General features: G+C 31.3%; 1 protein-coding gene across 1 annotated transcript in view; it reads left to right on the top strand.

Moving 5' to 3' along the window:
* The first annotated feature begins 5,121 nt into the window (after positions 1-5,121).
* Positions 5,122-26,512, top strand: part of LOC127711967 (carbonic anhydrase 12-like) — a 74,835-nt gene continuing 53,444 nt past the window's right edge. Inside the window, exon 1 of the mRNA XM_052218123.1 lies at positions 5,122-5,278. The gene's annotated coding sequence lies outside the window, so the exon portion shown is untranslated. The remainder of the gene's footprint in view (positions 5,279-26,512) is intronic.

Genomic DNA, 26,512 nt, shown 5'->3' with positions numbered 1-26,512 from the left:
TACGCTGAAGTTTAATTAATTCGTTGTTCCTTATTCTTCTAACAAGAAATGAAGACACCTTAATTATGCAGACTGATTGGGTTGAGAATAACATGGGAAGAGTATAAGGCATTTGACACCTGCAACATATTATATTATCTCTTGTCTAGGTCTGTATGTAGAACTCTATGAGTCTTTTGGTTACTAGTGTTGGGTTGCTGTTTCGTATGCGTAAAATCAACATCTAATTTATTCACATCTTTAAAGAATGAACCTTCAAACTTCAACAAGTACAATCACTGAGATATCCCAGACTTAGGACAGGCAGATAAATAGGTGGCGTTGAAAACAATTTTTTTCTGAGACAACAACTTTGGAAATCTAGAGATGTATAATGCCTAAGAAAAACGTAGCTTAAAATCTAACGGGGCGATCAAAGATTCTACATAGATATCCAACTTAACCTTCAAATAAACTTGAGTAACTACTTTATAAATGAAGGCTCAATTGAATTGTTTCATATTTTTCAGGTCGGGACATTTTTAAGCCGACTATACGGTATTGGTTTTTCTCATTGATGAAGGTCGTACGGTTGCCTATAATTGCATACATCCACTTCATTTGAACTTGGGTGGATAGTTGTCTAATCATACCACATCTCCTTATTTTTATATAAGAAGATCGTTGATATTTTAGCTTCAATGAAGATGTTCTTCTTTAATATCCTGCACTTTTTTAGAGTACACAAGCGGAAAAGTAATTCTTACTATTAATTCATTGACTTAATTGACTTAATAAATACCAAAAACATATATTTCGGTTTTTAGTTCCCTTTTCGTTCTTCAGATATATTTTTGTTCTCGTATGAGGTCTTTTCATGTGTGCATTGTCTCAGCATTGCATCTATTCCGAAAATTAATTTCTCTTTTTCATTTCAAATTTTAATTCATAAACTACATGTGAGATAATAAATTTATGAAATAGTCAATGTCCCAAGATATTCAACTGTAGGCCATTTCCATGTTAATGATAATATATTTTATCATGCAATCAGCCACTTTATTATACAATACATCTGTACACTTTTCAAATATATCGTCTCCCGGTATCTTGAACAAATATTACTTTTATAAATTTCGATAATGCACATATACATGTATTTTATACCATGCAATATATGACTGTGACTTTCATCAAATTTAAACAAAACATACAGGAGGGTCTGGTTGGGGTCCTTCATTTTTGTATTCTTTGATCTTTTAGATAATTTTTGTTTTCTATTTTTTACCCATTATTCTTTATTCTTTATATTTTATCGCCCCATTATTCTCTATTTTTTTGTATTTTAGCACCCTTTTATTCTCTATTCTTTTATTTTTTTAAGCTACTTTTCTCCATTCTTTATTTTCGTTGGCCCATTTTTCTGTAATATTTAACCATTTTTCTCTATTCTGCAAACCCCATCAAGAACCTCAGACTGACTACGAAATATAAGTAGTTGTGTACCTTTTTATAACATCGTGACCTCCTCTTTTTGGGTTATCAGTAGACTCGCCTTTTTATTTCACCAGTTTGAAGCAAGATTTGAAAATGATACCAACAATACTTTTGCAAGTTACATTTCTCGGGTTGGCTCTGCTTTATGATCGTGTATTAGGCAGTGCTGGTAAGTAGTAATCTAGTATTAAATTTGTAACTATATCAGTAATTTTCAGAGGCGTCTCCGTCAAATAGAAATTAAGCTAGAAAAAGGAACTCAGATAACCAGATATCAACATAGTGAACATAGGGCAGTGTTCAGTTACCATGGTTACACATTGTTAAAAAGATTGTAGGGTTCATGTAGAAGAATAACTTGTTTTAGAGTACATTGTTTTGTAGAGGTTGTGATGCATGAATCCTTATTTTGTATGTTCAAACTTTTAAAATAACTTGCGCGAACGTAATTAATTTTTTGCAGGACATATTATTTTCCTTTTGGGCTGTGTTAATTGGTCTTATCCTTTGACGTCCGAACAATTTTTCCTTGTTTTCTCGTTGCTCTTCCTTTCTTGAATTGGAACTGTACATATCTTTTTATATAAAACTGAAATGCAGAAATATGATTTTGTTATTAATTACACTGTTATATAATGTTTAAAAATAGGAATGCCCTTACATTCTCGTTAAAAGAAACAAGTACAGTACATGACCGTAAATATACGAATATTTATGAGGGTCTGGTTGAGGTTTACAGAAAAAAGAGAATGGTAAGCCTATATATACTACAGAAAAATGGCCCCAAAAAATAAAGATTAGGACAAAAAAAATGAATAACAGAAAATAATGGGGTACTAGGATATAAAGAAAAGAAAATAATGGACAAAATTTATAAAAAAATAGAGAAAAAAAGGATTAAAATACAAAATTAAAAGACCCCACATCCAGACCCTCATTTGTGTAGACCAAGAGAGCAGTTCAACAAATATGATCAAATATACGATGCTATTCCAGGAATCAGGATCATAATCCATCAGAAAATCACGGAGATAATCATGCTCCGGAATGGCACGATAAAACATGAAAAGGATAACAGATCGGACTGTACAACATACCACATCAATTATCAACACCCGACTAGAGAGATTACGGTATAGAAATATGATCATCATTGGTCTCCTTTCAACCGGCAGTAAAACCCTTGCCGAAGTGGAACTTTCGTTTGATGTGTGGGGTATTTAAATACGCAACCACATCCGGTCAGATTTTGAACGTGTAATTCGATGCCTCGTGTAGAGGAAATGCCACGCTCTGCATGTTAAGAGCCCTTGCAACAACTCATTGAGGGGTCCGTAAGTGGCTTGTTGCAAGGTTACATTGCTGTCTTTTTCCTATATACCCTCACTTTTCAAGTGGAAGTCCAAATTTCCCGGCCTTTATCCCGGTTGACCACTATTAAAAGACCCACCTTTGTATTTTTGTTAATTTGTTCTTGTCCAGAGCATACTTGAAATATTTGCCACTGGAATTAAGAAAACAGTAACAATAAATCAATCCTCCGAAAAAATCCAGACTTACAAATGAAACCTGAAATGTGTAAATATCAAAACCTGTATACAATACATCATTAAATGCTAATCAGGTATACATTTGTCCCTTTTAGAGATACTATCTTAATTTCCTGGAGCAATTACCTAAAACAGGTGCGCAAATTACCATTTTATCTATAAAATCACATCATTATTATATGGATTACTAGATAAATGTATACGATTTTGGTGTACAAGGTGCATACATAAACTTAAAAAGGATTGTTCAGTAAGGAATATTGAAATGGATTTTCTATTGTTATCACTGTATCAGCTATCCGTACTTCTGTATCTTATCAGTAAAATAGAAATCACAGACAGTATCTCCGGTAAGGCTTTAAAGTAATATATTCATTAATAATTTTTAACTGACATTATTGAAAAAAAGAGGATGTTGCAATATTTGAATCATTTGAACCTACTTGAAACTTGAAAAAGATTCTAGAGATTAACTCTGGAAAATTAATCTAGATGTGATACATTGTACTTGAAATTAGCACCTTCTAGCATATCAAAAGAAATTCACGATGTCATCACAAAGTAAAATCAATTTTATTGCAATTTTCAATTTAAAGACTATGCAAATTCTAGAATTGAAAATCAGGGGTAAAATACATTGAAATAGAGCAATATACTATATTTGTTTAAGATCAAACAAAAAATAATTTTGAATGTCAGTCTGTTTCCTTTGATATTTATGTTCTCACTTATAAGGTCCCAAAGGGAGCTGAAATGGTAGACGGGTAGATTTGGGTCTGTTTATTTTTGCCCTGAACACCTTCAAAAACATAGCAACGATAAAACCTAATGTCACGTGATCTGATGAGAATGCGATAAACTTTAAAAACAAATATATACATAGGTTATGGAGGGGTTAGCGCTCACAAATATGTTTACCCCGTCTTATTCCCAAGTTAAGACCCTGTACTTTAGTGGTAGTCGTTGGCTCATGTCTTTCATATTTGTTTTTCGTTAATTGTTTTGTTATTAATCGGGCCGTTAGTTTTCTCGTTTAAATTGTTTCACATTTTGACATGTTGTGGCCTGTTATTGCTGACGATATGGTATGGGTTTTGCTCATTGATGAAGGTACTACGTCATTTGTACTCTGGTGAATAGTTGTTTCATTGGCAATCATAAGACATCTCCTTATTTTATACATATAAATTTTATCATTAAGGCAGTTTACTATCGGAAGTCGTGGTCACATCAACTTAGGACGCATGTTCATTATGATACGACCTCTTTGAAATGTAAGCCAAATTAGTATTTGGTACATATTTCGAGGTTCCTTAATTTATTAAAATTTTTGGATTCGAAGCGGTTTGGAGCTTGACATATTGAATATACCCCGTACAACTGCCTATTAACGCAGATCTAAGCTGTGTGTGTCTCACTGACGTTTACCCTTAATTTCCTGTATATTTATTACAATTTGAGCTGTTCAGGCAGTACTTTGTATGAGCTGTTCAGGCAGTACTTTATAAACTTCAAAAAATATTCGTAGTTGACCTCTAGTTGACTCTAAGGTTTTTTATAAGTTGGGTTGCTGTCTGATTGACTTATACTTGCATATCTTATAAATTAATTTATACATTTTGCTTACCCTATAATTTTAAAAGATTTCTTACAGAACTTTGATCAAGAGTTTGAGCGCCTATATTTTCTTATTATGATTTTCACGTACAGTTTTCCTGCTTTGACTTTCATCAGATACACTCGGGGGCCACTAGTCTGGGAAAGCAAATTCATAAAACTTTGAGAACGTGCCTAATCAACACAATCAAAACCGTTTTAACTTTGCCTTAGGGAATTACAACTTTAGATTTTTATAAATTTACATGATTAATGAACTGTAGATTCACAATCACACTTTATCAATAAACCATGCTTGTACTAAGATTGCAAGATGTATTGCTTGTACTAAGATTGCAAGATGTATTAGTAAGCACTCAGACACATTTAAATGTGTAACAGAGGTCAACTGTAAAATATGATATATATAAATCACATGACATAAGAAGAAATAAACATATTGAAGTCAATACATATATTAGTAGCTCTAAACGTCAAACAGTGTGAAAAATAATGAAAATAGTTACACAATATTTATATGACAAAAATTAAAGGAATACATTAAATACATTAAGTTTTATGATCAACAAGGATAGCTTTTTGTGGAGTTCAATGTTACAGATATACAATTAACCTCCAAACTTGAGAATGTTCGGGTAAGATCTGTAGTAGTGTCTATATATGTATTTATTTAAGGAATGACTGTAATATTTTTTCTGTCTATGAAGAAATAACATCAAAAACTTGATTCACACTGAATAATACCTCGCGTAGCGTGTAATTTAAAAGTGTGCACCACATTTTTGCAGATATTTCTAATTTAATTCTAAATTCCATTTTTAAGGAGTAAATCATGAAAAAACGTTGATGACGTCACGGTCACATGACAAAATTATGTCTATTAGCTGATAGACAAAAAAACTTTCAGCCCATTAGAAGACGTGGCACATCCAAAACTAAATTATTTCTTAATGATACAATATTTGCATTTAAATAAATTATGCAATTTATCTCCAATACCACTTCTACATAAGTTACATATTCTATCCTTCCTTGGGATAGTGTACCAACGACCAGTTTCTATAGGTAAATGTAAATTCTAATATGACGTGCTTCTTTAGCTTTGTAAACAACACCGTGATAAAATTCTCGATTTCTATACTTAGCGCAGACTCAGAGATGTACATAATAATGGCTTTTATGATATACCCCCACGTAAATCCACATGTATCGTACCCTATGTGCAAACGCTATGCCGATTTCGCTGTGTTAAAAATTGTAATTGAAAAAAACTACATAACCTTTATTCTTATTCTGATGCATAACAAAAAGAATTAATGCATTAGAGCTCGGAAAAATGTAAAAATTTTTAGAAAATAGAATAAAATTCCGCGAAATTCCATTAACGCTTTTGGCGCATTGAAGTGTTTTCAAAACATGACGTCATACGAATGAAAACGCCAAAGTTGAAGTTTTTTCCGTTGCGTGAACCCTCCAAATTCGGATACTGTTGCATTAAAACGGAGTTTTGAGGTAGGTGTTGTTTTATTTTCTATTCTATTGCATTATTCGCACATTTACTGATTTCATCAAATCAACATGGCGGCTCCTTAGTTACAAAATATCAACTGTTGGTTTGACGGTAGCTTACGAGAAAAAAATGTAAATTAAGAATGGCAAATGTTGGGGTTGAGAATTAAAAGAATTAAACACATTTTAGCGGTTATCTAAGAAATAATCCATGCAAGCTATAGATTAATTGGACATTTTTAGCTTTATCTAACAGGGGGTAAAATAGAACAGCCACACACACGGCATACCCTCCCTCGCTTCAGTTTTTTAAATGACCGTATTTATCCTAATGGAATCGAAATAATTCATGGAAGCCATAGACTTGATTCTAGCATCGAGTCAAACTGTTTTACTTGAATACCCATTTAAAGACTCATTTCTAATAAGTTTATAATACATAAAATTAAAACATGATTGACAATTCCGCTTGTTCTACAAGTGTTTTCTTAGTCGTAAAAAATGTACCATTATCTTAAAAAAATAACTCAAAGGTAAGAATATGACTTTTTTGTATCTGCAATATTAGGAACTCGACCTTGTAATGTAAAATTGACGTTTGGTTTACTTTTCTGTTAGAAAAAAAATCAAAACCTTTCAGTAATAGTAATTTCCACAATGTGCAATAATACTGAAATATACCATATAGGCCTAGACTGTGTTATCTACATATAATATCATAAAAACTTTATAAAAAAAAATATGTAATTCACTAAATAATTTCCTCTTTAATCCCTTAATTTAAGCCTAGGTACAGTTAAATAACGCGTTATGATTCGGCTTACATCATTTCAATAGGCAATAATTTTTGGCCTTTAAACCTTTTTTTGAAACAAAAGTTGTTTGAACATATGCTTTTGTTTGGCTTTATATCGTTTACAAATCTATATAAATGATTTATTGAACTACTGTCCAACTTTATAAAACAGGTAAAATGCACAAACTTCGGGTGACAAAGGTGATTTATATTTCTTCGTGTTGTATATATAATTTTACCTCCCGAGCTTTATAAAAAAATTGTCGATTGATATATTATGCTTAAAGCTCATAAGATCTAACCATTTGTAAAAAGTGTATCATAATTTCATGTTTTCACGTTGAATTGATTTACATTTGTCATTTCGGAGCCTTTCAAAGCTTGATATGCGGTATGGATTTTGCTCATTGTTGAAGTTCATACGCTGACCTATAGTTACTAACTTCTATGTCATTTTGTCTCTGGTAGAGAGTTGTATCATCGCCAATCATACCACATCTTCTAATTTTTAAATTAACCAATTTTACTAATATCGAAAAATTCGCAGTTATCTCTCTTCCACTAATTTCGTGTGTTTTGTGAGGAGCGAGGTGATAAATCTAGTTCCTGACGCTCGACTAATCTTGAACGGTAGTCATATTATACTGTTATACCCTTCATTTTAAAATTAATTGAACCTAACAATTGTTCGGAATGTTTTTAGTATACATGTAGATGTCATACTGATTGTTGGTGTAGTAGATGTATATCATACATGTAGTTCGTAATAGATCGTTTGTTGTTCGTTTTGGTTGACTGACTGCTCATGAAATTACCGCCGATAGATTTGAAAATTTTCACGACACTTATAATTGGCAGCAGGCGAGGGCATACCAATCTAATGTTGTTTTGTAAGTGTTGTCTTATTATAATATCTGTATGATCTATGGAAAATAATTTACATGTTGTATCAAAAACATTTCTGTTCCTATCAATTTATATCTGTTATTATTCATTTGCTTAATAAACAACCGAAAAACAACCAGACATCTTAACACAAGCTCTGTTTTGTACAAGGGTTTCTATTAAAGCTGTGCAAAAAGGGATGAACTTCATATGTATTTATTTCTGGTTTATTTCAAACGGAACCAGCCAACTCAGATCAAATTTTGGTCAAGGGCTTTTCTATTGCTGAAATTCGTATTTTGACCTCAGCTATTTGGTTTTTGTTTTTATTCTTGCTAACATTGACGCCAACACCACTGACTAGAGGAGGGACGGCACGCAGATTTGTCTGAATATATTATCGATCGGTCGCAGTGATAACTTGTGTCATTTGTTACAAGCACGTCATGATGTGAACATCACCTGGACACTCGAATTTTGTTGAAAGAGATTTAAGCAGTAATATACAGTTGTAATTATTATACAATATTCCTACATGTATATATAATAAACGAATTTGGTAATTGTCATAATTTGCTTGGAATATGCATATTTATCCCTTTATTAACTCTGTAATACCCGTGGATTTATTTCGTACGGCATGATTGATTGAATACTCGTTTATTGAATTCATTAAATTGATTTTCAGTTTTTATTCGGGACAAAATTTTATTCAATACGAAATTATAAATATAGGAATTTCTTCATTTATCAGTACAAAAAATACGAGAAAAACACAATAGACAACGCAAGCCGACCGGTACACAAATAAAAAAAAAAAAAAACACATTTTACATGGTTTTTCTGGTGAAAATTTTTCATTTTGTCTTTAATATTATAAATTAGAATACACAAAACAATGATTTTGTGCCTAATGTTTACGTATTAATTCACGGATTTGACAAATATATATTTGGACATTTTATTTGAAAATCATCGTTTTTTTATCGACTTACTATGCAGAAACGGGTGGAGACTTAAGGAGACCTTTTAGGTTCAAGGTTGTATGAACAATATTCTTTAACTGGTATAAATGTCAATGATTTTTACATTCGAATTAACGAAATATTAAAAAAAAAAAATTGTGCCTTGTATTTTAACAGAGATCGAATACAAATTCCCGCCATTAAGGGACATAATCTTTAATGAAATAATTTACCAAAAAAAGAGACATATATACACATAAATGTCTCTGCCAAAAAGAAGTAAAAAAAAACATTAAATATTTTAAGTAAAAGTCATTTTTGATCATCATTAAATCTTTCTATGCGAAAGCTTTCCATAGTTTTGTTAATGCAATCAAGGATTTGTATAGTCTTGTCTTACTATACAAATCCTTGATGCAACAGATAGATATAGGAAGACGTGGTATGAGTGCCAATGAGACAACTCTCCGTCCAAGTTACAATTTATGAAAGTAAACCATTATAGGTCAAGGTACGGCCTTCAACACGGAGCATTGGCTCACACCGAACAGCGAGTACATCTGATATCAAAACATAAACAAATCAATCTTTTTCAATATTTGAAATTACCAAACGGAAGCTGAAATCGTACCACGTGAACTGAAATAACTTTGCACACAGCACCTAGGTGTCGTCCCTCCTCTGACCACTGACCTGTTTATTTCGACTTTATACATCGTATGTGTAGCTACTTTGCGTTAATTGCGTTTCTTTTTTAATTTTTGAAAAAGGTTAATAATTCTGTTTTATTTAGTTGTGTGATGAGTTTAAATTCTGTATAGCTCTTTATGGACCAAATATATTGCTTGGAATTCGGGGAAATATGTAAGAATGCTAAAGTTGAATATAAGAAAATTCTTTTAAATGATGTTATAAATTTCAGTAATCAGGTTTTGCATTTTCCTGTTTGACAAAGATTATAGTTATACATTTTGGTCACATTTTACTGTTTTTTTTTTGGCAAAATTAGATCTAAATTTGTTTACCATAACGTTGCACGGCCTTACCAAATATGAAAGACAGATATCCCCTGGAATTGAGATGGTTGTTCAAATGAATATTTTTTATGGTGGCTCTTTTGTAAATTGTTATTGTTTGAATTTATTATCTACCAAATAAAAGTTTGAGAAAACCAATACTTTTTCGTGAGATATGTGTCACTTGTTACAGTGTAGAATACAAATAACACTGATTAATGTTTTAACGGTACAATCATATATTGGTTTGAAACAACAACATACTTAGTCATTTATTGGTTAATTATGCATTCATTATTCAAACGTGTTAAATATTTCGTTTTTTCCCCCGGAAGATGCATAATAAGTTTTCTTTACTGCCATCGCATATTCAGGAGTCCATATCGTTCCCCTGTAACAAACAAGGAAACAGCATAAAAGTACACAATTTTTGATACGAGCCTTTAGATTTGGATCTACTAATTATAATTCGGAAACAACATATCTTGTGTCCTACTTCCCTAGTTTATGTTATAATACCTCAGTAATGTTTTCTCTACATAAAAAAGGATGAAATATTTGAGCTATTTCATTCCACAGACTATTTGTCAGTCAACAGTTTTAAATAAAATAGAGAATGGAAATGGGGAATGTGTCAAAGAGACAACAACCCGACCAAAGAGTAAAAAACACAGCCGAAGGCCACCAATGGGTCTTCAACACAAAAAATTAAAAAAAACATACAAGACTTACAAAGGCCAGAGGCTCCTGACTTGGGACAGGCGCAAAAATGCGGCGGGGTTAAACATGTTTAGTGAGATCTCAACCCTCCCCCTATACCTCTAGCCAATGTAGATTAAACAAACACACAGCAATACGTACAGTAAAACTCAGTTTAAAAGAAGTCCGAGTCCGATGTCAGAATAGGTAACAAAAGAAACTAAGCAACATGACAATGATACATAAATTAACAAAGGACTACTAGCAGTTACTGACATGCCAGCTCCAGACCTCAATTAAACTGATTGAAAGATTATGTCTTCATCATATTAAAATCAAGCACAATCCCTCCCGTTAGGGGTTTAGTATCATACCATCATAAAATATACGAGAATATAACCCGTATCATGCCAACAACTGGTTTTAGAATAAATGTGTTTATTTCCGACGCAAAGACCCTATTACCCGGTAAATAATTTTATAATCATATGTCCCGTACTTTTTCATAAAATAATCTGTATGTGTCTGTCGTAGTTTCAAATTAATAAAGAACTTACCAGGAAAAATTTAAAAAGAAAAAGAAAACCTACGCGACATATTGTACAACAGAACAAATGTATTGTTTAGGTCTGTCGTCGTCTTCATAATCTGTGATTGACTTGGTGTACGGTAATAAATTTAAGTTAGCGGTAAATATATGCATGGGAATTTTACACAAGGATTCCTGGTTTTGATAACAGTAAATAAAATATTAACAAATACCACAGGGGCAAAAAAAAAACCTTCATAATTCATCTTCTGCATGTGACTAGTTTGTTTTTGCCACGTGGTGTATTTAGATTTTTTTAGAAAGTTGTTTTGTACGGTATAATAAAGCACTCAATGACTGGTTATGAGGGTAATAGCAAGTTTGTTGTCCTCCGATACTTACTATTGCCATCGGCTTCGCCTCGAGCAAAAGTTGGATTTTTTGTGTGTATTATTATCATGAGTAACGTGACAGCTAGTACAGCAGAAACTGCTTCCCTAACACAACGGTGCACGCGAGATCACCCACGGGTTTTTATAGTAGTTTGTGTATTGGTTTGTGGAATATTGTTTTTCGTTTCCTCTTTTCCCCCTTTTGTCTGTCCTTTGTTATGACTTGCATCTAAATGTCCCTTGGTATCCTTTTTCTGTTGAATATTGTTTTATATTCAGTTATATTCTAACGAACTTCGAACATTCTTGATATTGTGCAAATATCTCACTAAATTGTAAGTACAAAAAAACAAGTTGACTAAAACCAAACAAAAGTACGTATACACATGCTGATGCAAGTCATTTGATTTGAGAAAAAATGTTACATAATTATGACAAATACATTATGTTAAACTACACATAAACAAGGAAATGACAGTATACATGTAAATGTACATTTTGTACTTTTGAAGGCATCTGTTTGTAGTCAATGATCAAAGGTTGAACTAATAAACATGACATAACAAATAAAGTGGTTTTTTTTGTTTTAAATATGAAGTGCAAATTTGACATCTCACAGAGTATGTTTATAGTCCATCATACACATATTGTTTATGCTATTTCTTTGAATAAGAATACTTTTATTAATAAAACAGAAAAGAAAATTCGGGACTTGCAATACATGTAGTTTAATGAACTTGTGACAAATGTTGAAAGAATTTTTACAGAGTGTTTGTATTCGTGTTTTGATATTCATGGATATTTCCGTTATGTCTGCGGGTAAGGGATGGTGTTTTCTTCATTATTTAAAGCTTCTTTTAATTTGCTTCTATCTGAAATAAGATTTTTACTTACTATAAAACATCTGCTAGAAAACTTTGATTACCCTTAATGCTGTCAGCATGCATACTGCTTTACTAAATTCGTTATACTTAGTTCATTCCTATTAAATCTGAACGAATCTCAAAGACTGCGTTGTGGCAGGAAAATAGTACATTGGTTTCAAATTCTTTCTGCATTACACAACTCTGAAAGCAACCAGTGTCTTCTTTTACTTTTGTGTTACTGTTTCATTTTAGTTAGTCATTAGACCTTCTCTCTCTATATATATATTCATTTAGACAACATGCATCAAAAACAATCTCAATCGTCGGGGTAAACTGTATTGATTGTTGGCAAAGTGTTGAGTGTGCAAACAATTGGACCTAAATCATTGTTGGCAATTATCCACTGCACATATTTACGTGCCTGTTAGGAACCTCCTCAGGGACTGATGGAAGATTTTTGATAGTTTCAGTTTAATTCCAGAACCCTTTAAATAAGGGCGATACAGAACTTGACATATTGTGTAAATGCAAGTCTATTGCAGTATTTAGATATCTTTCGGTAATATTTATCGCTTGGTTGCTGTCTCATTGACGTTTATTCCATATATCTTGTATTATATATTTACCTAACGACATGGCACTATCCCATTTTTTTTAAAATCACGCAATTATCACCTGACTGATAGAAAACAGTTGTTTTCGAATTGTTTACTTATACTGAGATTTTTTTTTCATTTCAAAGTATCCTGTTCGTTTCCATATTTACTATCGTATGTATTTAAGGTGGTACCAAACACCTCGACTAAAATTAATTTGGCTAGTTTAATTTTCATAAAATTTTGACAAAATATTTACTTTGACCCTTTGACAAAAATATGAAAAATTCAAAAGACTTGAACCACACACTTTATCGGAAAAATTTCATTGGCTATATAGCAGTTTGACAAACACTAATTTTGATCATCGAGAAGCTTGATATTTCCTTAACAATAGAACGTGATTAAAACTTTCAGCTGATTTTTACAGAGTTATCTCCCTGTAGTGTTATGTACCACCTTAACCAAAGTTTTAAATTATCTGGTCAGACATAAACAACATATCCCTAGTTCATTTGTTTGATGAAATTTTAATTATTACTCCATTACATTTTTTTGTCAAGACATGTTTTACCGTTATTAACATTTATCAAAGAGTACACTAAAGTTGAGCCCAGGGGACGTCGCGAAAGTCGTTTCTAAGGCATTTAATCGGATTAAAGAGATCGCAAAAAACTCCTTTTCTTTATAAATTGGTTGATAAAATAATAGTTTTTCATGATATTGTTATCTTTTGAACACCAATCTTTATTTTCAAATTAAAGAGATGATTTCCTTAATCGAAAGTGATATGTCTTTAACTTTACAAAACAACAGGAATTTATAGTTTTCCGTTCAAGAACTGATTTCTTTGATATATCAAGTGAAAGTTGTAAAATGGACCTCATTTACAAATATATAGCAAAGAAACGCCTTTTTTACGAAACACTGAATAAAATTCTTCAGTAACTTATTGCTATTCAGTTGAAGATCACGGACAATATACATTTACTAAAGATCACATTGACTTCCATTGACCTGACTTTAGTAGAATCATATTGCAAGAGAAATAAGTAGTGGATTGAACCAGTTTTTTGGTACCTTCCACTTGCATGCTAATCGTTTCAAGTTCAAATTTATTAGTGGAGATCCGGAAAGTTCAAAACAAAAAAGTTGGAAAATGCGAGTTCTAATGTAATGTGACATGTACTACAAATGTAACGCTAGTTTTGATTGGGTGACGTCTGTCGTCAATTCATCGATTGGTGGTCAGTGTCACAAAAAAAAAACATTGCGCAGCTTTCTGTGGTATTTAAAATATTTCATATTGAACATTTTACAAGTTTGCCTTAAAATATGAATAACATTAAACTATTTGAATACTAGTAAGTGCCATCATCAATCGGGGATTTGACAGTCGCAAATATCCGTTTTACCGACCCCGCTCCGCTTCGACAATAATTCCATATTTGATACATCAGTTTCGGATAAGGTCATTTACAATACAATCTAACAAAAATAAGCAAAGGAGTTGAGGGGACGAGTATTTACGGTAGCGGTTCAGTACTAAAATCAAGGTTAACGTCCTCCAACAGGCAACAAATACCTCTCGCAAAGTGTTATCGTTAGTATCACAAAGAGGTATTGTAATGGAATCAAAACGGGATGCTAAGCTCCAATTTTCAATTCTATTTGATTGACGTGTCTCTCTTTTTACATAATTATGAATGTAGGACAGAAAGTTACAGGACAAAAAGTCACAGACGAAAAATCACGGACAAAAAGTCACAGGACAAAAAGTCACAGACGAAAAGTCGCGGACAAAGAGTTACAGGACAAAAAAAGCACAATTCAGTTTTGAGATTATTTTACTTTGAAAAAGAAAACACTAATATTTTTAAAAATATTTTTGTATTATTCTTGAACTATAATGATATATGAAGCAACTTTGTAAACAAAATGTATCTAAAAAAATAATGATCAAATGATTGTTAAGAAAATAATTTGTCAAAGTGGCTAATGGTATTTAAATGGTTTCATGGTGCCAAGAAATATATCCGTTGCATGATAAAAAGGCTTAAGAACAATTTCCTATACTGTAAAATGAATATAAGTAATAAAAAGAAATTATTTCAAGAACTTTCTCATATATTCAAAAAATTTTAAACAATTTATTTGTGACTTTTTGTCTATCTAATTAAAATATAGTTCTCTGATTTCGTTATACTAGTACTCATATATATACGAGTAGGCGAGTTACTAAGGATCAGAATTTTAATCAGATTGACTTTTTGTCCTCTGACTTTTTGTCCTATCAAATTTGGGACTTTCTGTCCTGTGACTTTTTGTTCTGTGACTTTCTATCCACTTACCATAATTATATACCACATGTCCAATTACGTGATAAAGTCATATAGGCAGACGGGATAAACATTCAAAGTGAACAAACCTGAAACAACTGTAAATATTTATAAATAAACAAAAACTAGGGAATTTATGAAATTTACCAAATGAACTTCATGATAAACAAAATGCATACATGTAAGTAATATATAAAGATTGCTAACTTGTGAATCAGTTAAATATCATCAATGTTTGGCATTTTCACGACAAAGGCAAAATATTTGGTAGTTATATTTAAAAAAAAAAACAAGGTTATTTGAACATCTTCAGTCACCACTCGACTTATATTAATAGAGCTGACAATCGTTGGGAACAGCCGAGTCCATTGTTTACTGATAATGTGACATAACAAACGCATGCATATTTACCGAATGTTTAGAAAGTTTACAATAACATAAATGTTAATGATTTATTGCTCAACGTCGCGTCATACATTCTGTATGTGCCTGTCCCCAGCCAGGAGACTGTAATTCTGTGGTTGTCGTTTATTGCTCTTTATCACCTTTTTTAAATTAATGTTTTTGTACTAAAATCTTTCAATCAAATAAGTTTTCTCATTTAAATTGTTTTACATTTAGTCATTTCGGGTCCTTTTAGCTTAATATGTTTGGTGAAGGCCGTACGGTGATCTATAGTAAGTCTGTTGATAACTTCTTAATCATTTGGTCTCAAGTGGATAGTTGTCTCATTGGCACCAAAAAGTAAATTAACTAAATTGTAAACATATCGAAATGAAATCAACGTTAAAAATGTACCTTGTCAAACCAGTTTATCGTTTCATTTAGCTGACATTTTTTAAATATCAACATTGATTTTATGAATTAATGAAAACTATAGCTGCTATAATTGCGATTATACTTTTGTTAGCTAGCTATAAAACCAGGTTTAATCCACCACTTTCTACACAAGGAAATGCCTGTACCAAGTCAGGAATATGACATTTGTTTTCCATTCGTTTGTCGTGTTTGAGCTTTTGATTTTGCCATTTTATAAAGAACTTTCCATTTTGAATTTTTCTTCAAGTTGGAGTTCGGTATTTTTGTTATTTTACTTTTTTTGTTTTGTAGTGCAGTTTGTGATAGCTTAACACAATTTGGTCAAAACGTCTAACATCCTCAATAATCACACATTATTACTTTAAAGTTATTTAAATCAAAAGAAATTGTTAATTTAATCTGAAATTAATGTTTGCTTTCTGGTCAAGCTTTTCAGTACTTTATCAAATTAAAATGACCTCATATGATAAAATTTTGAAACTATGATGGATGCAGTTACCCTTTCTAACTTGAAATTGAAATACGGACTATGATTTATTTTCGGCTGCGTAGCTAAGCTTTCGAAAGCTAATTTGATATGCCGAATTTTTCAAATAAACCGATAATTGAGTATATGAATTCATATTATAAAATATATTGAATTTTATTGACGTTTTGTCCTTACAATACATCTGAAATAGGTAGAAAATTCACTGATAATGACAAAAGGCCGCCCAATAGGAAATTAGTAAGCAAGCCACGCATTGACATAGGAAATCGAAGATAACTTTTTAAGGCTATTTCTGATGTTGTTTTTGATTGAACAGAATCATCTCCTTACTGTATATAATGACTGAAGATAAAAGATCGTGTTTTCTATTTTCTATTGGTTTATCAATTATGTATTTCGTGAAATATACTACAGCTGGTGTAGGTAGGTATTTTTTTTATAAATTGTATTAGATATACATATTAGAAGATGTGATATAATTGCAAAGGAGACAACGCTCCACCAAAGACCAAATGACGTAATTGTTAACAACTATTATGTCACCGTACGACCTTCAACAATGAACAAAAACCATACCGCATAGTAAGCTATAAAGGCCACGAAATGACAAATGTAAAACCATTTAAACAAGAAAACTGACGACCTGATTTATAAAAAATATAATAAACGAAAAACAACTACGATATACAGCAACAAGCAACAACTACTGAATTATCAGCATGATATTTTATGTCATCAGCATGATATTTAACGTCATCAGTATGATATTTTATATCATCAGCGTGATACTATATATGTCATCAGCATGATATTCTGTCAGTATCTATATATTTTATGTCATCAGCATGATATTCTGTCAGTATCTATATATTTTATGTCATCAGCATGATATATATCATATGTCATCAGCATGATATTATATGTCATCATCGTGTTATTCTATGTCATTTTCATGATAATTAATGTCTTCAACATGATATTCTATATCATCAGCTTGATATTTTATGACATCATCATGATATTTTATGTCATCAGTATGATAATTTGTGTCATCAACATGATATGTTATGTCATCGTCATGATATTTTATGTCATCATCATGATATTTCATGTCATCAACAGGATATTTTTTTATCATCAGCATGGCATTTTATGTCATCATCATGATATTGTATGTCATCATCATGATATGTTATGTCATCATCATGATAGTTTATGTCATCGTCATGATATTTTTATGTTATCAGCAAGATATTTTGTGTCATCAGCATGATATTTTATGTCATCCGCATGATATTTTATATCATCAGCATATTATTTTTCATTCAAACAAGAAATCAAACCTGATTTATGAACAAAATAATAAACGAAAAACAACTATGATATACAGCAACAACAACTACTGAATTATCAGCATGATATTCAATGTCATCAGCATGATATTTAACGTCATCAGTATGATATTTAATGTCATAAGCATGATATTTAACGTCATCAGTATGATATTTTATATCATCAGTATGATATTTTATATCATCAGTATGATATTTTATATCATCAGCACGATATTATATGTCATCATAATAATATTCCATGTTATTATCATGATATTATATGTCATCACCACGATATTTCAAAATGATATTCTATATCATCAGCTTGGTATTTTATGTCATTATTATGATGTCTTATATCATCAACATAACATTTTATGTCATTAACAAGATATTTTATGTCATCATCATGATAGTTTATGTCATCAGCATGATATTTTTATGTTATCAGCATTTTGTGTCATTAGCATGATATTTTATGTCATCCGCATGATATTTTATATCATCAGCATAATATTTTTTATCATCAGCATGGCATTTCATCTCACCAGCATGATAGTTTATGTCATCATCATGATATTTTATGTCATCAGCATGATAGTTTATGTCATCATCATGATAGTTTATGTAATCATCATGATATTTTATGTCATCAGCATGATATTTTATGTCATCATCATGATGTTTTACGCAATCAAGATAATACTTTATGTCATCAGTATTATATTTTATGCTATCAGCATGATATAAAATTGAGAATGGAAATGGGGAATGTGTCAAAGAGACAACAACCCGACCACAGAACAGACAACAGCAGAAGGCCACCAACAGGTCTTCAATGCAGCGAGAAATTCCCGCACCCGGAGGCGTCCTTCAGCTGGCCCCTTAACAAATATATATACTAGTTCAGTGATAATGAACGCCATACTAAACTCCAAATTGTACACAAGAAACTAAAATTAAAAATAATACAAGACTAACAAAGGCTAGAGGCTCCTGACTTGGGACAGGCGCAAAAATGCGGCGGGGTTAAACATGTTTATGAGATCTCAACCCTCCCCCTATACCTCTAGCCAATGTAGAAAAGTAAACGCATAACAATACGCACATTAAAATTCAGTTCAAGAGAAGTCCGAGTCTGATGTCAGAAGATGTAACCAAAGAAAATAAACAAAATGACAATAATACATAAATAACAACAGACTACTAGCAGTTAACTGACATGCCAGCTCCAGACTTCAATTAAACTGATTGAAAGATTATGTCTTCATCATATGAATATCAGGCACAATCCTTCCCGTTAGGGGTTTAGTATCATACCATCATAACATATATGAGAAGAACATAACCCGTGTCATGCCAACAACTGGTTTTTAAATAAATGTGTTTAGTACCGATGCAAAGACCCTATAAGTGAATCAATATTAACGCCAAAATATGCAATCTTTAATGACCTGACAACAGTATCGTAACTATATCCCTTCTTAATAAGTCTATTTAAAGGTTTTGTTAGTTTCAGAGGTGAATACTGACATTTTTGTTCTTTATAAAGAATATTTCCATAAAAAATTGGATGTGAAATACCTGAACGTATAAGAAGTCTGCATGTTGAGCTATATTTACGAATGATGTCCTTATACCGATGATAAAATTTAGTAAATGTTTTGACTAGTTTGTGATATCGAAAACCCTGGTGTAATAATTTTTCAGTAATACATAAATTTCTCTCGTTAAAATCTAAAACATTGTTACATACACGAGCGAATCGTACAAGTTGAGATATATAAACACCGTAAGATGGTGACAAGGGAACGTCACCATCTAAAAATGGATAATTAACGATAGGAAATGAAAAATCATGCATGGATTATCGGGTTGTCTACACATAGACGCGAGTGAGCGCTGTGAACGAGCTAAAAAGTTTCTCATTGTGTCGATCGGCTGATATTTTATTTTATCTGTAAGTAGAAAACATAATCTATTTATCGTTCTATTACTCTATTGACTGAGCAGGGTGATATAGGCGAAGGGAAGGACCATGATAGTTGTCATATATATCGTCAGCATCATACTTTATGTCACCAGCATAGTTTAGTGATTCTAAATTACAAACAATGCCAAAAACAAACATAAGGATTTTATTCCAAACGAAAGTTCTAAATAAAAGGTTCACTTGGTTTTAAGCTATAATTGCTGCAAAATGCAAATCCTATATTAAAAAAGAGTTGTTACAAGATAGAAAAACGTTTGCGTTGGTCAGCTTTAAAAATTGTCTATTCCTTTTTCACACAATAATAATTTCTTTTTTTAAAGAGAGTAATTTATTTGGACTACACCTATTTTCAATAAAGCTCTTTTGATACAACATTTACTACTTGGTAGGAAATCCACGTCATATAGGTTTTTTGCACACACACACACATGGCAACAAAAACCTACGCTTTACGTAAGTTGTTTGCATATGCACAAACAACATTGTTGTGTAAAGAACTTTACCACATGAGAGTAATCAACAAAAAAGGTTATCGGTCACACTTGCAGCCGAAATACTCAAGATAAAAGTATTTTAACGCAGTCTCTATCATTTTTTACGAAAACTCGGCATTCACAATTAGCGAAGGACGAAATATTGTATATCTTATACGTTCCAATTGAATACTCTTGCCTTTACGGTTTAATAGCGATTTTTTAAGAGTTGCATTACACATTCTGAATAATGTTGTTACCACAATACCAGGTTCAACCCACCATTTTTTTCTTAAAATGTCCTGTACCAAGTCAGGAAAATGGCCATTGTTATATTATAGTTCGTTTCTGTGTGTGTTACATTTTAATGTTGTGTTTCTATTGTGTCGTAGTTCTCCTCTTATATTTGATGTGTTTCCCTCAGTTTTAGTTTGTAACCCGGATTTGTTTTTTTCTCCATCGATTTATGAATTTCGAACAGCGGTATACTACTGTTGCCTTTATTTAGCCACACTTGTGTTTGAAAAGTTGCGTTGAAATGTTACTTTATACAGAAAAAACGCGTATTACAGAAAACTTCCAATACTAAAATTAAAAAAAAAACGTCAACTACGTAAATATCGACTCACACATTGTCTGACGAAAGTTCAGGATTTTGTACCGCTTTGTGTCAATGATAACAAACAATCTACGCCATTTGGTCTCGCGTGAATAATTGTCTCATGCCACCACATCTCCTTATTTTATAAGAATTTGTAAAGAAAATCAACAAAACTTGATTGTTGATTTTACACTACATTATAATTTATAACTTACAACTTCTACTAAATATTCTGAAAAATAGTTGTCAATTAGCGGCGATTTTTCAGAATATTTAGTAGCAGTTGTAAGTTATAAATTATAAAAAAATCGCCGCTAATTGTCAACTATTTTTAAAATGAAATGAAAATACAGTGTCATGGTTAAGTTAAGTTATGTTTTGGCTTAGTCATGTTCGTCATGGTTAAGTTCTATAATTCTTATCGTTTACGAATGAAAAACAGTAATGATGAAAATGAACACACGTTATACAATCACTTGAATAAGTTTAAAGCGACGACCTAGGGTGGTCTAGGATAGTGATTTACGCGAGTTTTTGAAAAAAACGTGATTCAATTCTAATGTTCTTTTGGAATGTCTTACCTACAATGTGAAGAAACACCACCTTAGACATAGCATAGCCCGTTAAAAACATTCAAAAAAAATAGTTCTTGGTGAAGAAGACGCAACTTTTTTGTTGTAATTATTTCTTTCACTAAATACCCCTTTGAGCTATGCCTACATCAAATTACATAAACGACAGCTATAAATATTTTGCCCATAAAATTGGTATTGAATAGCTACTTTTTTTTATCGGACAATTGTTTAATTTTCTTGTTGTTTCGTTTTTTATGGACGCCATCAAATTCGAATTCTGAAAGTATCAACAATTTAAAAAAAAAATACAATCGTGTAAGCGACACTAATATATTATCGATATTTACTATGACGTATTTTAACATAATTATGCGTTGTGACATTGCAAATACATGTACGGGAAAATGATATAATTTATGAAAGTCGGTTTTATAGACGTAAATAAAACTAGGAATAACACGAGACAGTATGACCGAGAGGAACTTAAATAACTGTAATATTAAAATTAAATCGTGACAAAATATTGGTTCATAAGAGATCAACTTTGAATGAAGAAAACCAATTCTTAAACTCATATTCATTCTGTTTAAATCCTTGATTTAACATTTCAGTAATATAAACTAAATATCTGTGTTTATTTATTTCCATTATATTTAACATCGTTTTAACTTTTTACAATGATTTCGCTTTGTGTGTTATAAACCTTTATATCAGTGTAACCTTATTTTATTTATAGGCACTTTTTTTTTTAAATATAGTTTTCCTGGGTGTATTTATTACACATTTAACATTTCTAAACATGAAAGTCACACATCATTATGTATGCCTTTTTTGCAGATTTTAACATTCAATCAAAATCTTTAATAATTTGCAATACAAATAGAATATTAACATTTTATCTTTTATAAATGTATTTTGTTTGACCAAACCATAACTAAGCCTAAATGTTACGCATTACTTTAATGAATAGAAGTCAAATCTAAATTATATATTCCCAGCAGTGTTTATGTAATTATTTTCGTGCTTTATTAATGCACTGCCATACTGTCGATCTTCTTTTGGCTTTTTATTTCAATATGTCAGTAAATTTTGATTAAGTTATTGAACTAATATTGTGTAAAAGTTTGAAATAGGTATGCTTACATCCACTTCATTTGAACTTTGGTGGATAGTTGTCTCATTGGCAATCATACCTCATCTCCTTATTTTTATAATAATTGATATATATATATATATTAAAATAACATAAATATGCTAAACATAATTAAAATGTGTCTCTCAATATATAAAGATGCAACTATGACTTAGCCGATATGAGGAGTAAGATATCCTAAAGATGTGGTTGATATACAGTTTAATAGTATTGATACAGAACAGGTTATTGACGGCTGAATCAGGTATGAAGACTGCTTGGTACTTTGTTAAATGTTTGAATCATGTGATTCTACTTTTCGTTCCAATATATTCTCACATTGGAGATTATCTATGTTTTTTTTTTAAATTCTTGTATAAGGTACTAAATAAGACATAGGAGCTGATGTCATTTACTTTGCATGTTGACATTTAAATTCTGAGAGGCATTCTCTATATTTCTGTGATTTTAATCGGATTGTATTTTTTTTGTAAGTAATTTCCAAGCTAATAGATTTTCATATATATATTAAAAAATAATGAAATAAATATTTTGTATTTTGATTTTGATTTATGATTTTAATACTTCAATATGAAAAAAATAAAGCTTTAACGTGTTGTTTTCCCCCGATGCATTTTCGATTCTAAATACATTCCAGTATTTGTTTGGGATTATAAAATGCACATATATGTGTACCGGCATATATTTTAATAGAATAATATTACAATAAATTCTAAATAAGTAAAATAATGAAATGATATAATGCTGAAATGTTTAATACATTTGCAAAATCTTGATATTAAACAGGAACATAATGCTCTTTATTAAACTTTTATCGTTTACAACCTTTGTACTCTTATAACAAAAAAATATTAACCTATAAACTGTCACCACAAAAGGTTATTTTTATTGACTTTATAATGAGAAGAAGAGGGTGATTTGTCATAGAATTATCTATATAAAATGCTTAAGCACCAACTTTTGCAAAAGAATAATAGAATGTAAGTCATGTATATATAAGATATGAAGCATTAGACTTATATTTTGGAAGTTATTGGTGCCAAGTATAGGTGTTATCTAAAAATGATATTCTGGAACGTGCATTTGTATTGCTTAACATTGATTGGAACTTGCATCAGAAACATAGAAGCAACAGTGGGTAAGAAGTACATTAATTTTTTTTATGATTCAATTATTTTCTGAGAGGTCTATTCCCGTGCCTGGTTTCTACAAGTTTCCATTTCTATTTTTTTTAAATATCTAATAACTGATTATTTTTGGGAGGTCTTTTTCAGACTTGGAGTCTGCAAGATTCATTTCTTAAATATTTGCAGAGAAATCTATTCAGACACGTAATAATTTGTAGTCTACAATTACTACTATGGTTGGAAAAAGATAATACCACTTTACCTTTTAAGGAAAATGTACATTAACACTTAATGATGGTGTTGTACGAAATCTACTCCTAAGGATAGTATTTATTTATTAGTTGTAATTGGCTATGAACTAGCTTTCAGTAACTGCGAGCACTATTATATCGGGGCTTTGTGCCTATTGTTTTTATGTTAGTTGTATTTGTGCTTCTTACCGATCTATTGAGATAAGCCAATTGCATTTTATAGTTTTTTCTTGGTTTGGGGGGGGGGGGGGGGGGGGGGGGTGAGCGATCACAACATGTTTAACACCGCCACATAATGCATTAGGTAGCAATTCGCAGTTAGGAGTTTGGTTTCGCATTTTGGCCATGTTGAATTTTTTAAATATGAAAGTTACTGTGTAATAAAATTTTATTTTTAGATAGCTGAAGAATAATATAGCCTTCAAAGTGGGTCTATAAGAACATCAAGATTGCTTTTTGCATGTTTTATATAGGCCATTTTCTGTTTGGTAGTCCCTATTTTCACATCCGTACCGCCCATAGGTCCAGAAATTATTGTAGTGTTTTTCAACAAATATTTGACGCTCCAATTTTTCAATTCAATTTTATGGAAAAATAAGGTAAAATGCTTGTATTTTTTTTTTGACCTCTCGACAAATAAATGCCATTGATTTCAGAAAAGGTATCACTCTAATAGATTGAAATTCTTCTTTGGACCAAATTTTGGGGACTTTAGTGACATTTTCATCCCCTTTTTGCAATAGTTTGTATCAAATAAATGCAGATTGTTGCCATGTGTTACACCAAAAAGAGATTATATTTCACCATTTTAACTATTGGAAATCAAATCTATGGAGGATGCTGTTTCCATACATATGTAAATACATAACACAAACATTAAGGCTCATTTGTTAGAAAGGAAGGGAAAGAGGGTGGTTGAAAATAATTAGTGTCAATTTCAAGTTTTTTTCCTAACTGTGTATTACTACCTTGTGTGTGTTTTTCTTTTTCGTAAATTTTAGCAAAACAGATAATATTGTTAGTTTAAAAACAAGGAGCAGTTAAACATCTGGACCAAATAAAGAAAAAATGGAGTTGAAAAAATTATATGATAAAACAATTGTTGACTTTTGATATCAGTTTATACAATGATTTATCAACAACAGAGATATGATATATACTCTCGGCCGTTGTCCTCGCTGAATATCATATCTCAAAAGTTCATATTTGTATATATAGTATCCTTACATGACGACACCGGTATTACCCTTGTAATAAATCAAAGACCTGTTGTATTGTCCCAAGGCATGATACTATATCATGTGGTAATGATGTTCATGCCGTTCTAGTTACATGTAGACTGACCCTAGACTAGGACCAATACCAAAACCAAAATGACATTTATACCTTAAGGATGTACTTAGCTGAAATTTAAAAAATCTGGAATTTAAAATGGATGCTATAAGTCAGAAGAACATTGGGTAAGGAACAAAATAAGCTAGAAATATTGATAGGTTATGGAACTCCTTTTTGAGATATTTGACTTTTAAAAAATGGCGGGAAAAGGCTGACTCGGACTATACTTGGCATTAATAGGGTCTCAAATCGTAAGAAAAAATCTAGAATCTGCTTAAATTTTGGCAATGACCTTTTAATGAGCTATTGAAGTCTTCTATGAAAATATGAAAAAAAAGTGGGTGATATGGGGCATAATATTTTACCCTGTATCGTAGGAAAAAACCCAAGAAGTCCGAACATCTGACAAAAATTCATAAACATCACCTGAGTACATCCTTTTAAAGCAAGTAACCAGTCCAATATAACTTGCAACTGGGTTAATATGGGTAATATCTAGATAGACCATATACCCAAACTAACCACACTCGGACAAAAATATATTTTGGCCTGGTTTTAAGTTTATATGACATGGCCGTTTTTATCATATTTATGCATATACATTATAATAGTCAATTAATAGTCCTGCTATCATTAAAAAAGTATCTGGCCGTCGAAAAACTTTGAGTAGCATTCCATGTTTCTGGAAAATGAATAACTACAATGAATACTAATACTATAGTACATTATTTCAATTTTTGATTTTTTTCGTATTTGAACAACCTTAGATTTGTCTCAGAAGTGATTTACCTTATTGTATCATGAAGGTGGTTCAGTGAAATTATAATAGAAGGTCATTGAAGGCAAATGAGCATTTAAAGGGATCAAACTTGAATAGAATGACATTTTGTAGTGCTTTGCTTAAGTTGCTGTAGTTAAATTCTTCATAAAATGGGCCATTTGTCGATTTCTTTTGTTAAGACTTGAACTCAAATTTGATATTAACATAATCGGTTCTCACTGCTGAGAAATAATAAACTTGAATATACTTTACATGTCTGTTTAAGCAAGGTTGATGTTGCTTTGATAAAATTTAAGTTTATAATAACATATTTTAAGTATTATAGGTAATAAAACTTGGTAAAAA

Source organism: Mytilus californianus, unplaced genomic scaffold (assembly GCF_021869535.1).
Source record: "Mytilus californianus isolate M0D057914Y unplaced genomic scaffold, xbMytCali1.0.p SCAF_8, whole genome shotgun sequence".
In the NCBI taxonomy this organism is placed as follows: domain Eukaryota; kingdom Metazoa; phylum Mollusca; class Bivalvia; order Mytilida; family Mytilidae; genus Mytilus; species Mytilus californianus.
The sequence above is the reverse complement of the archived record's forward strand: the minus strand, read 5'-3'. Positions and strand labels throughout refer to the sequence as shown.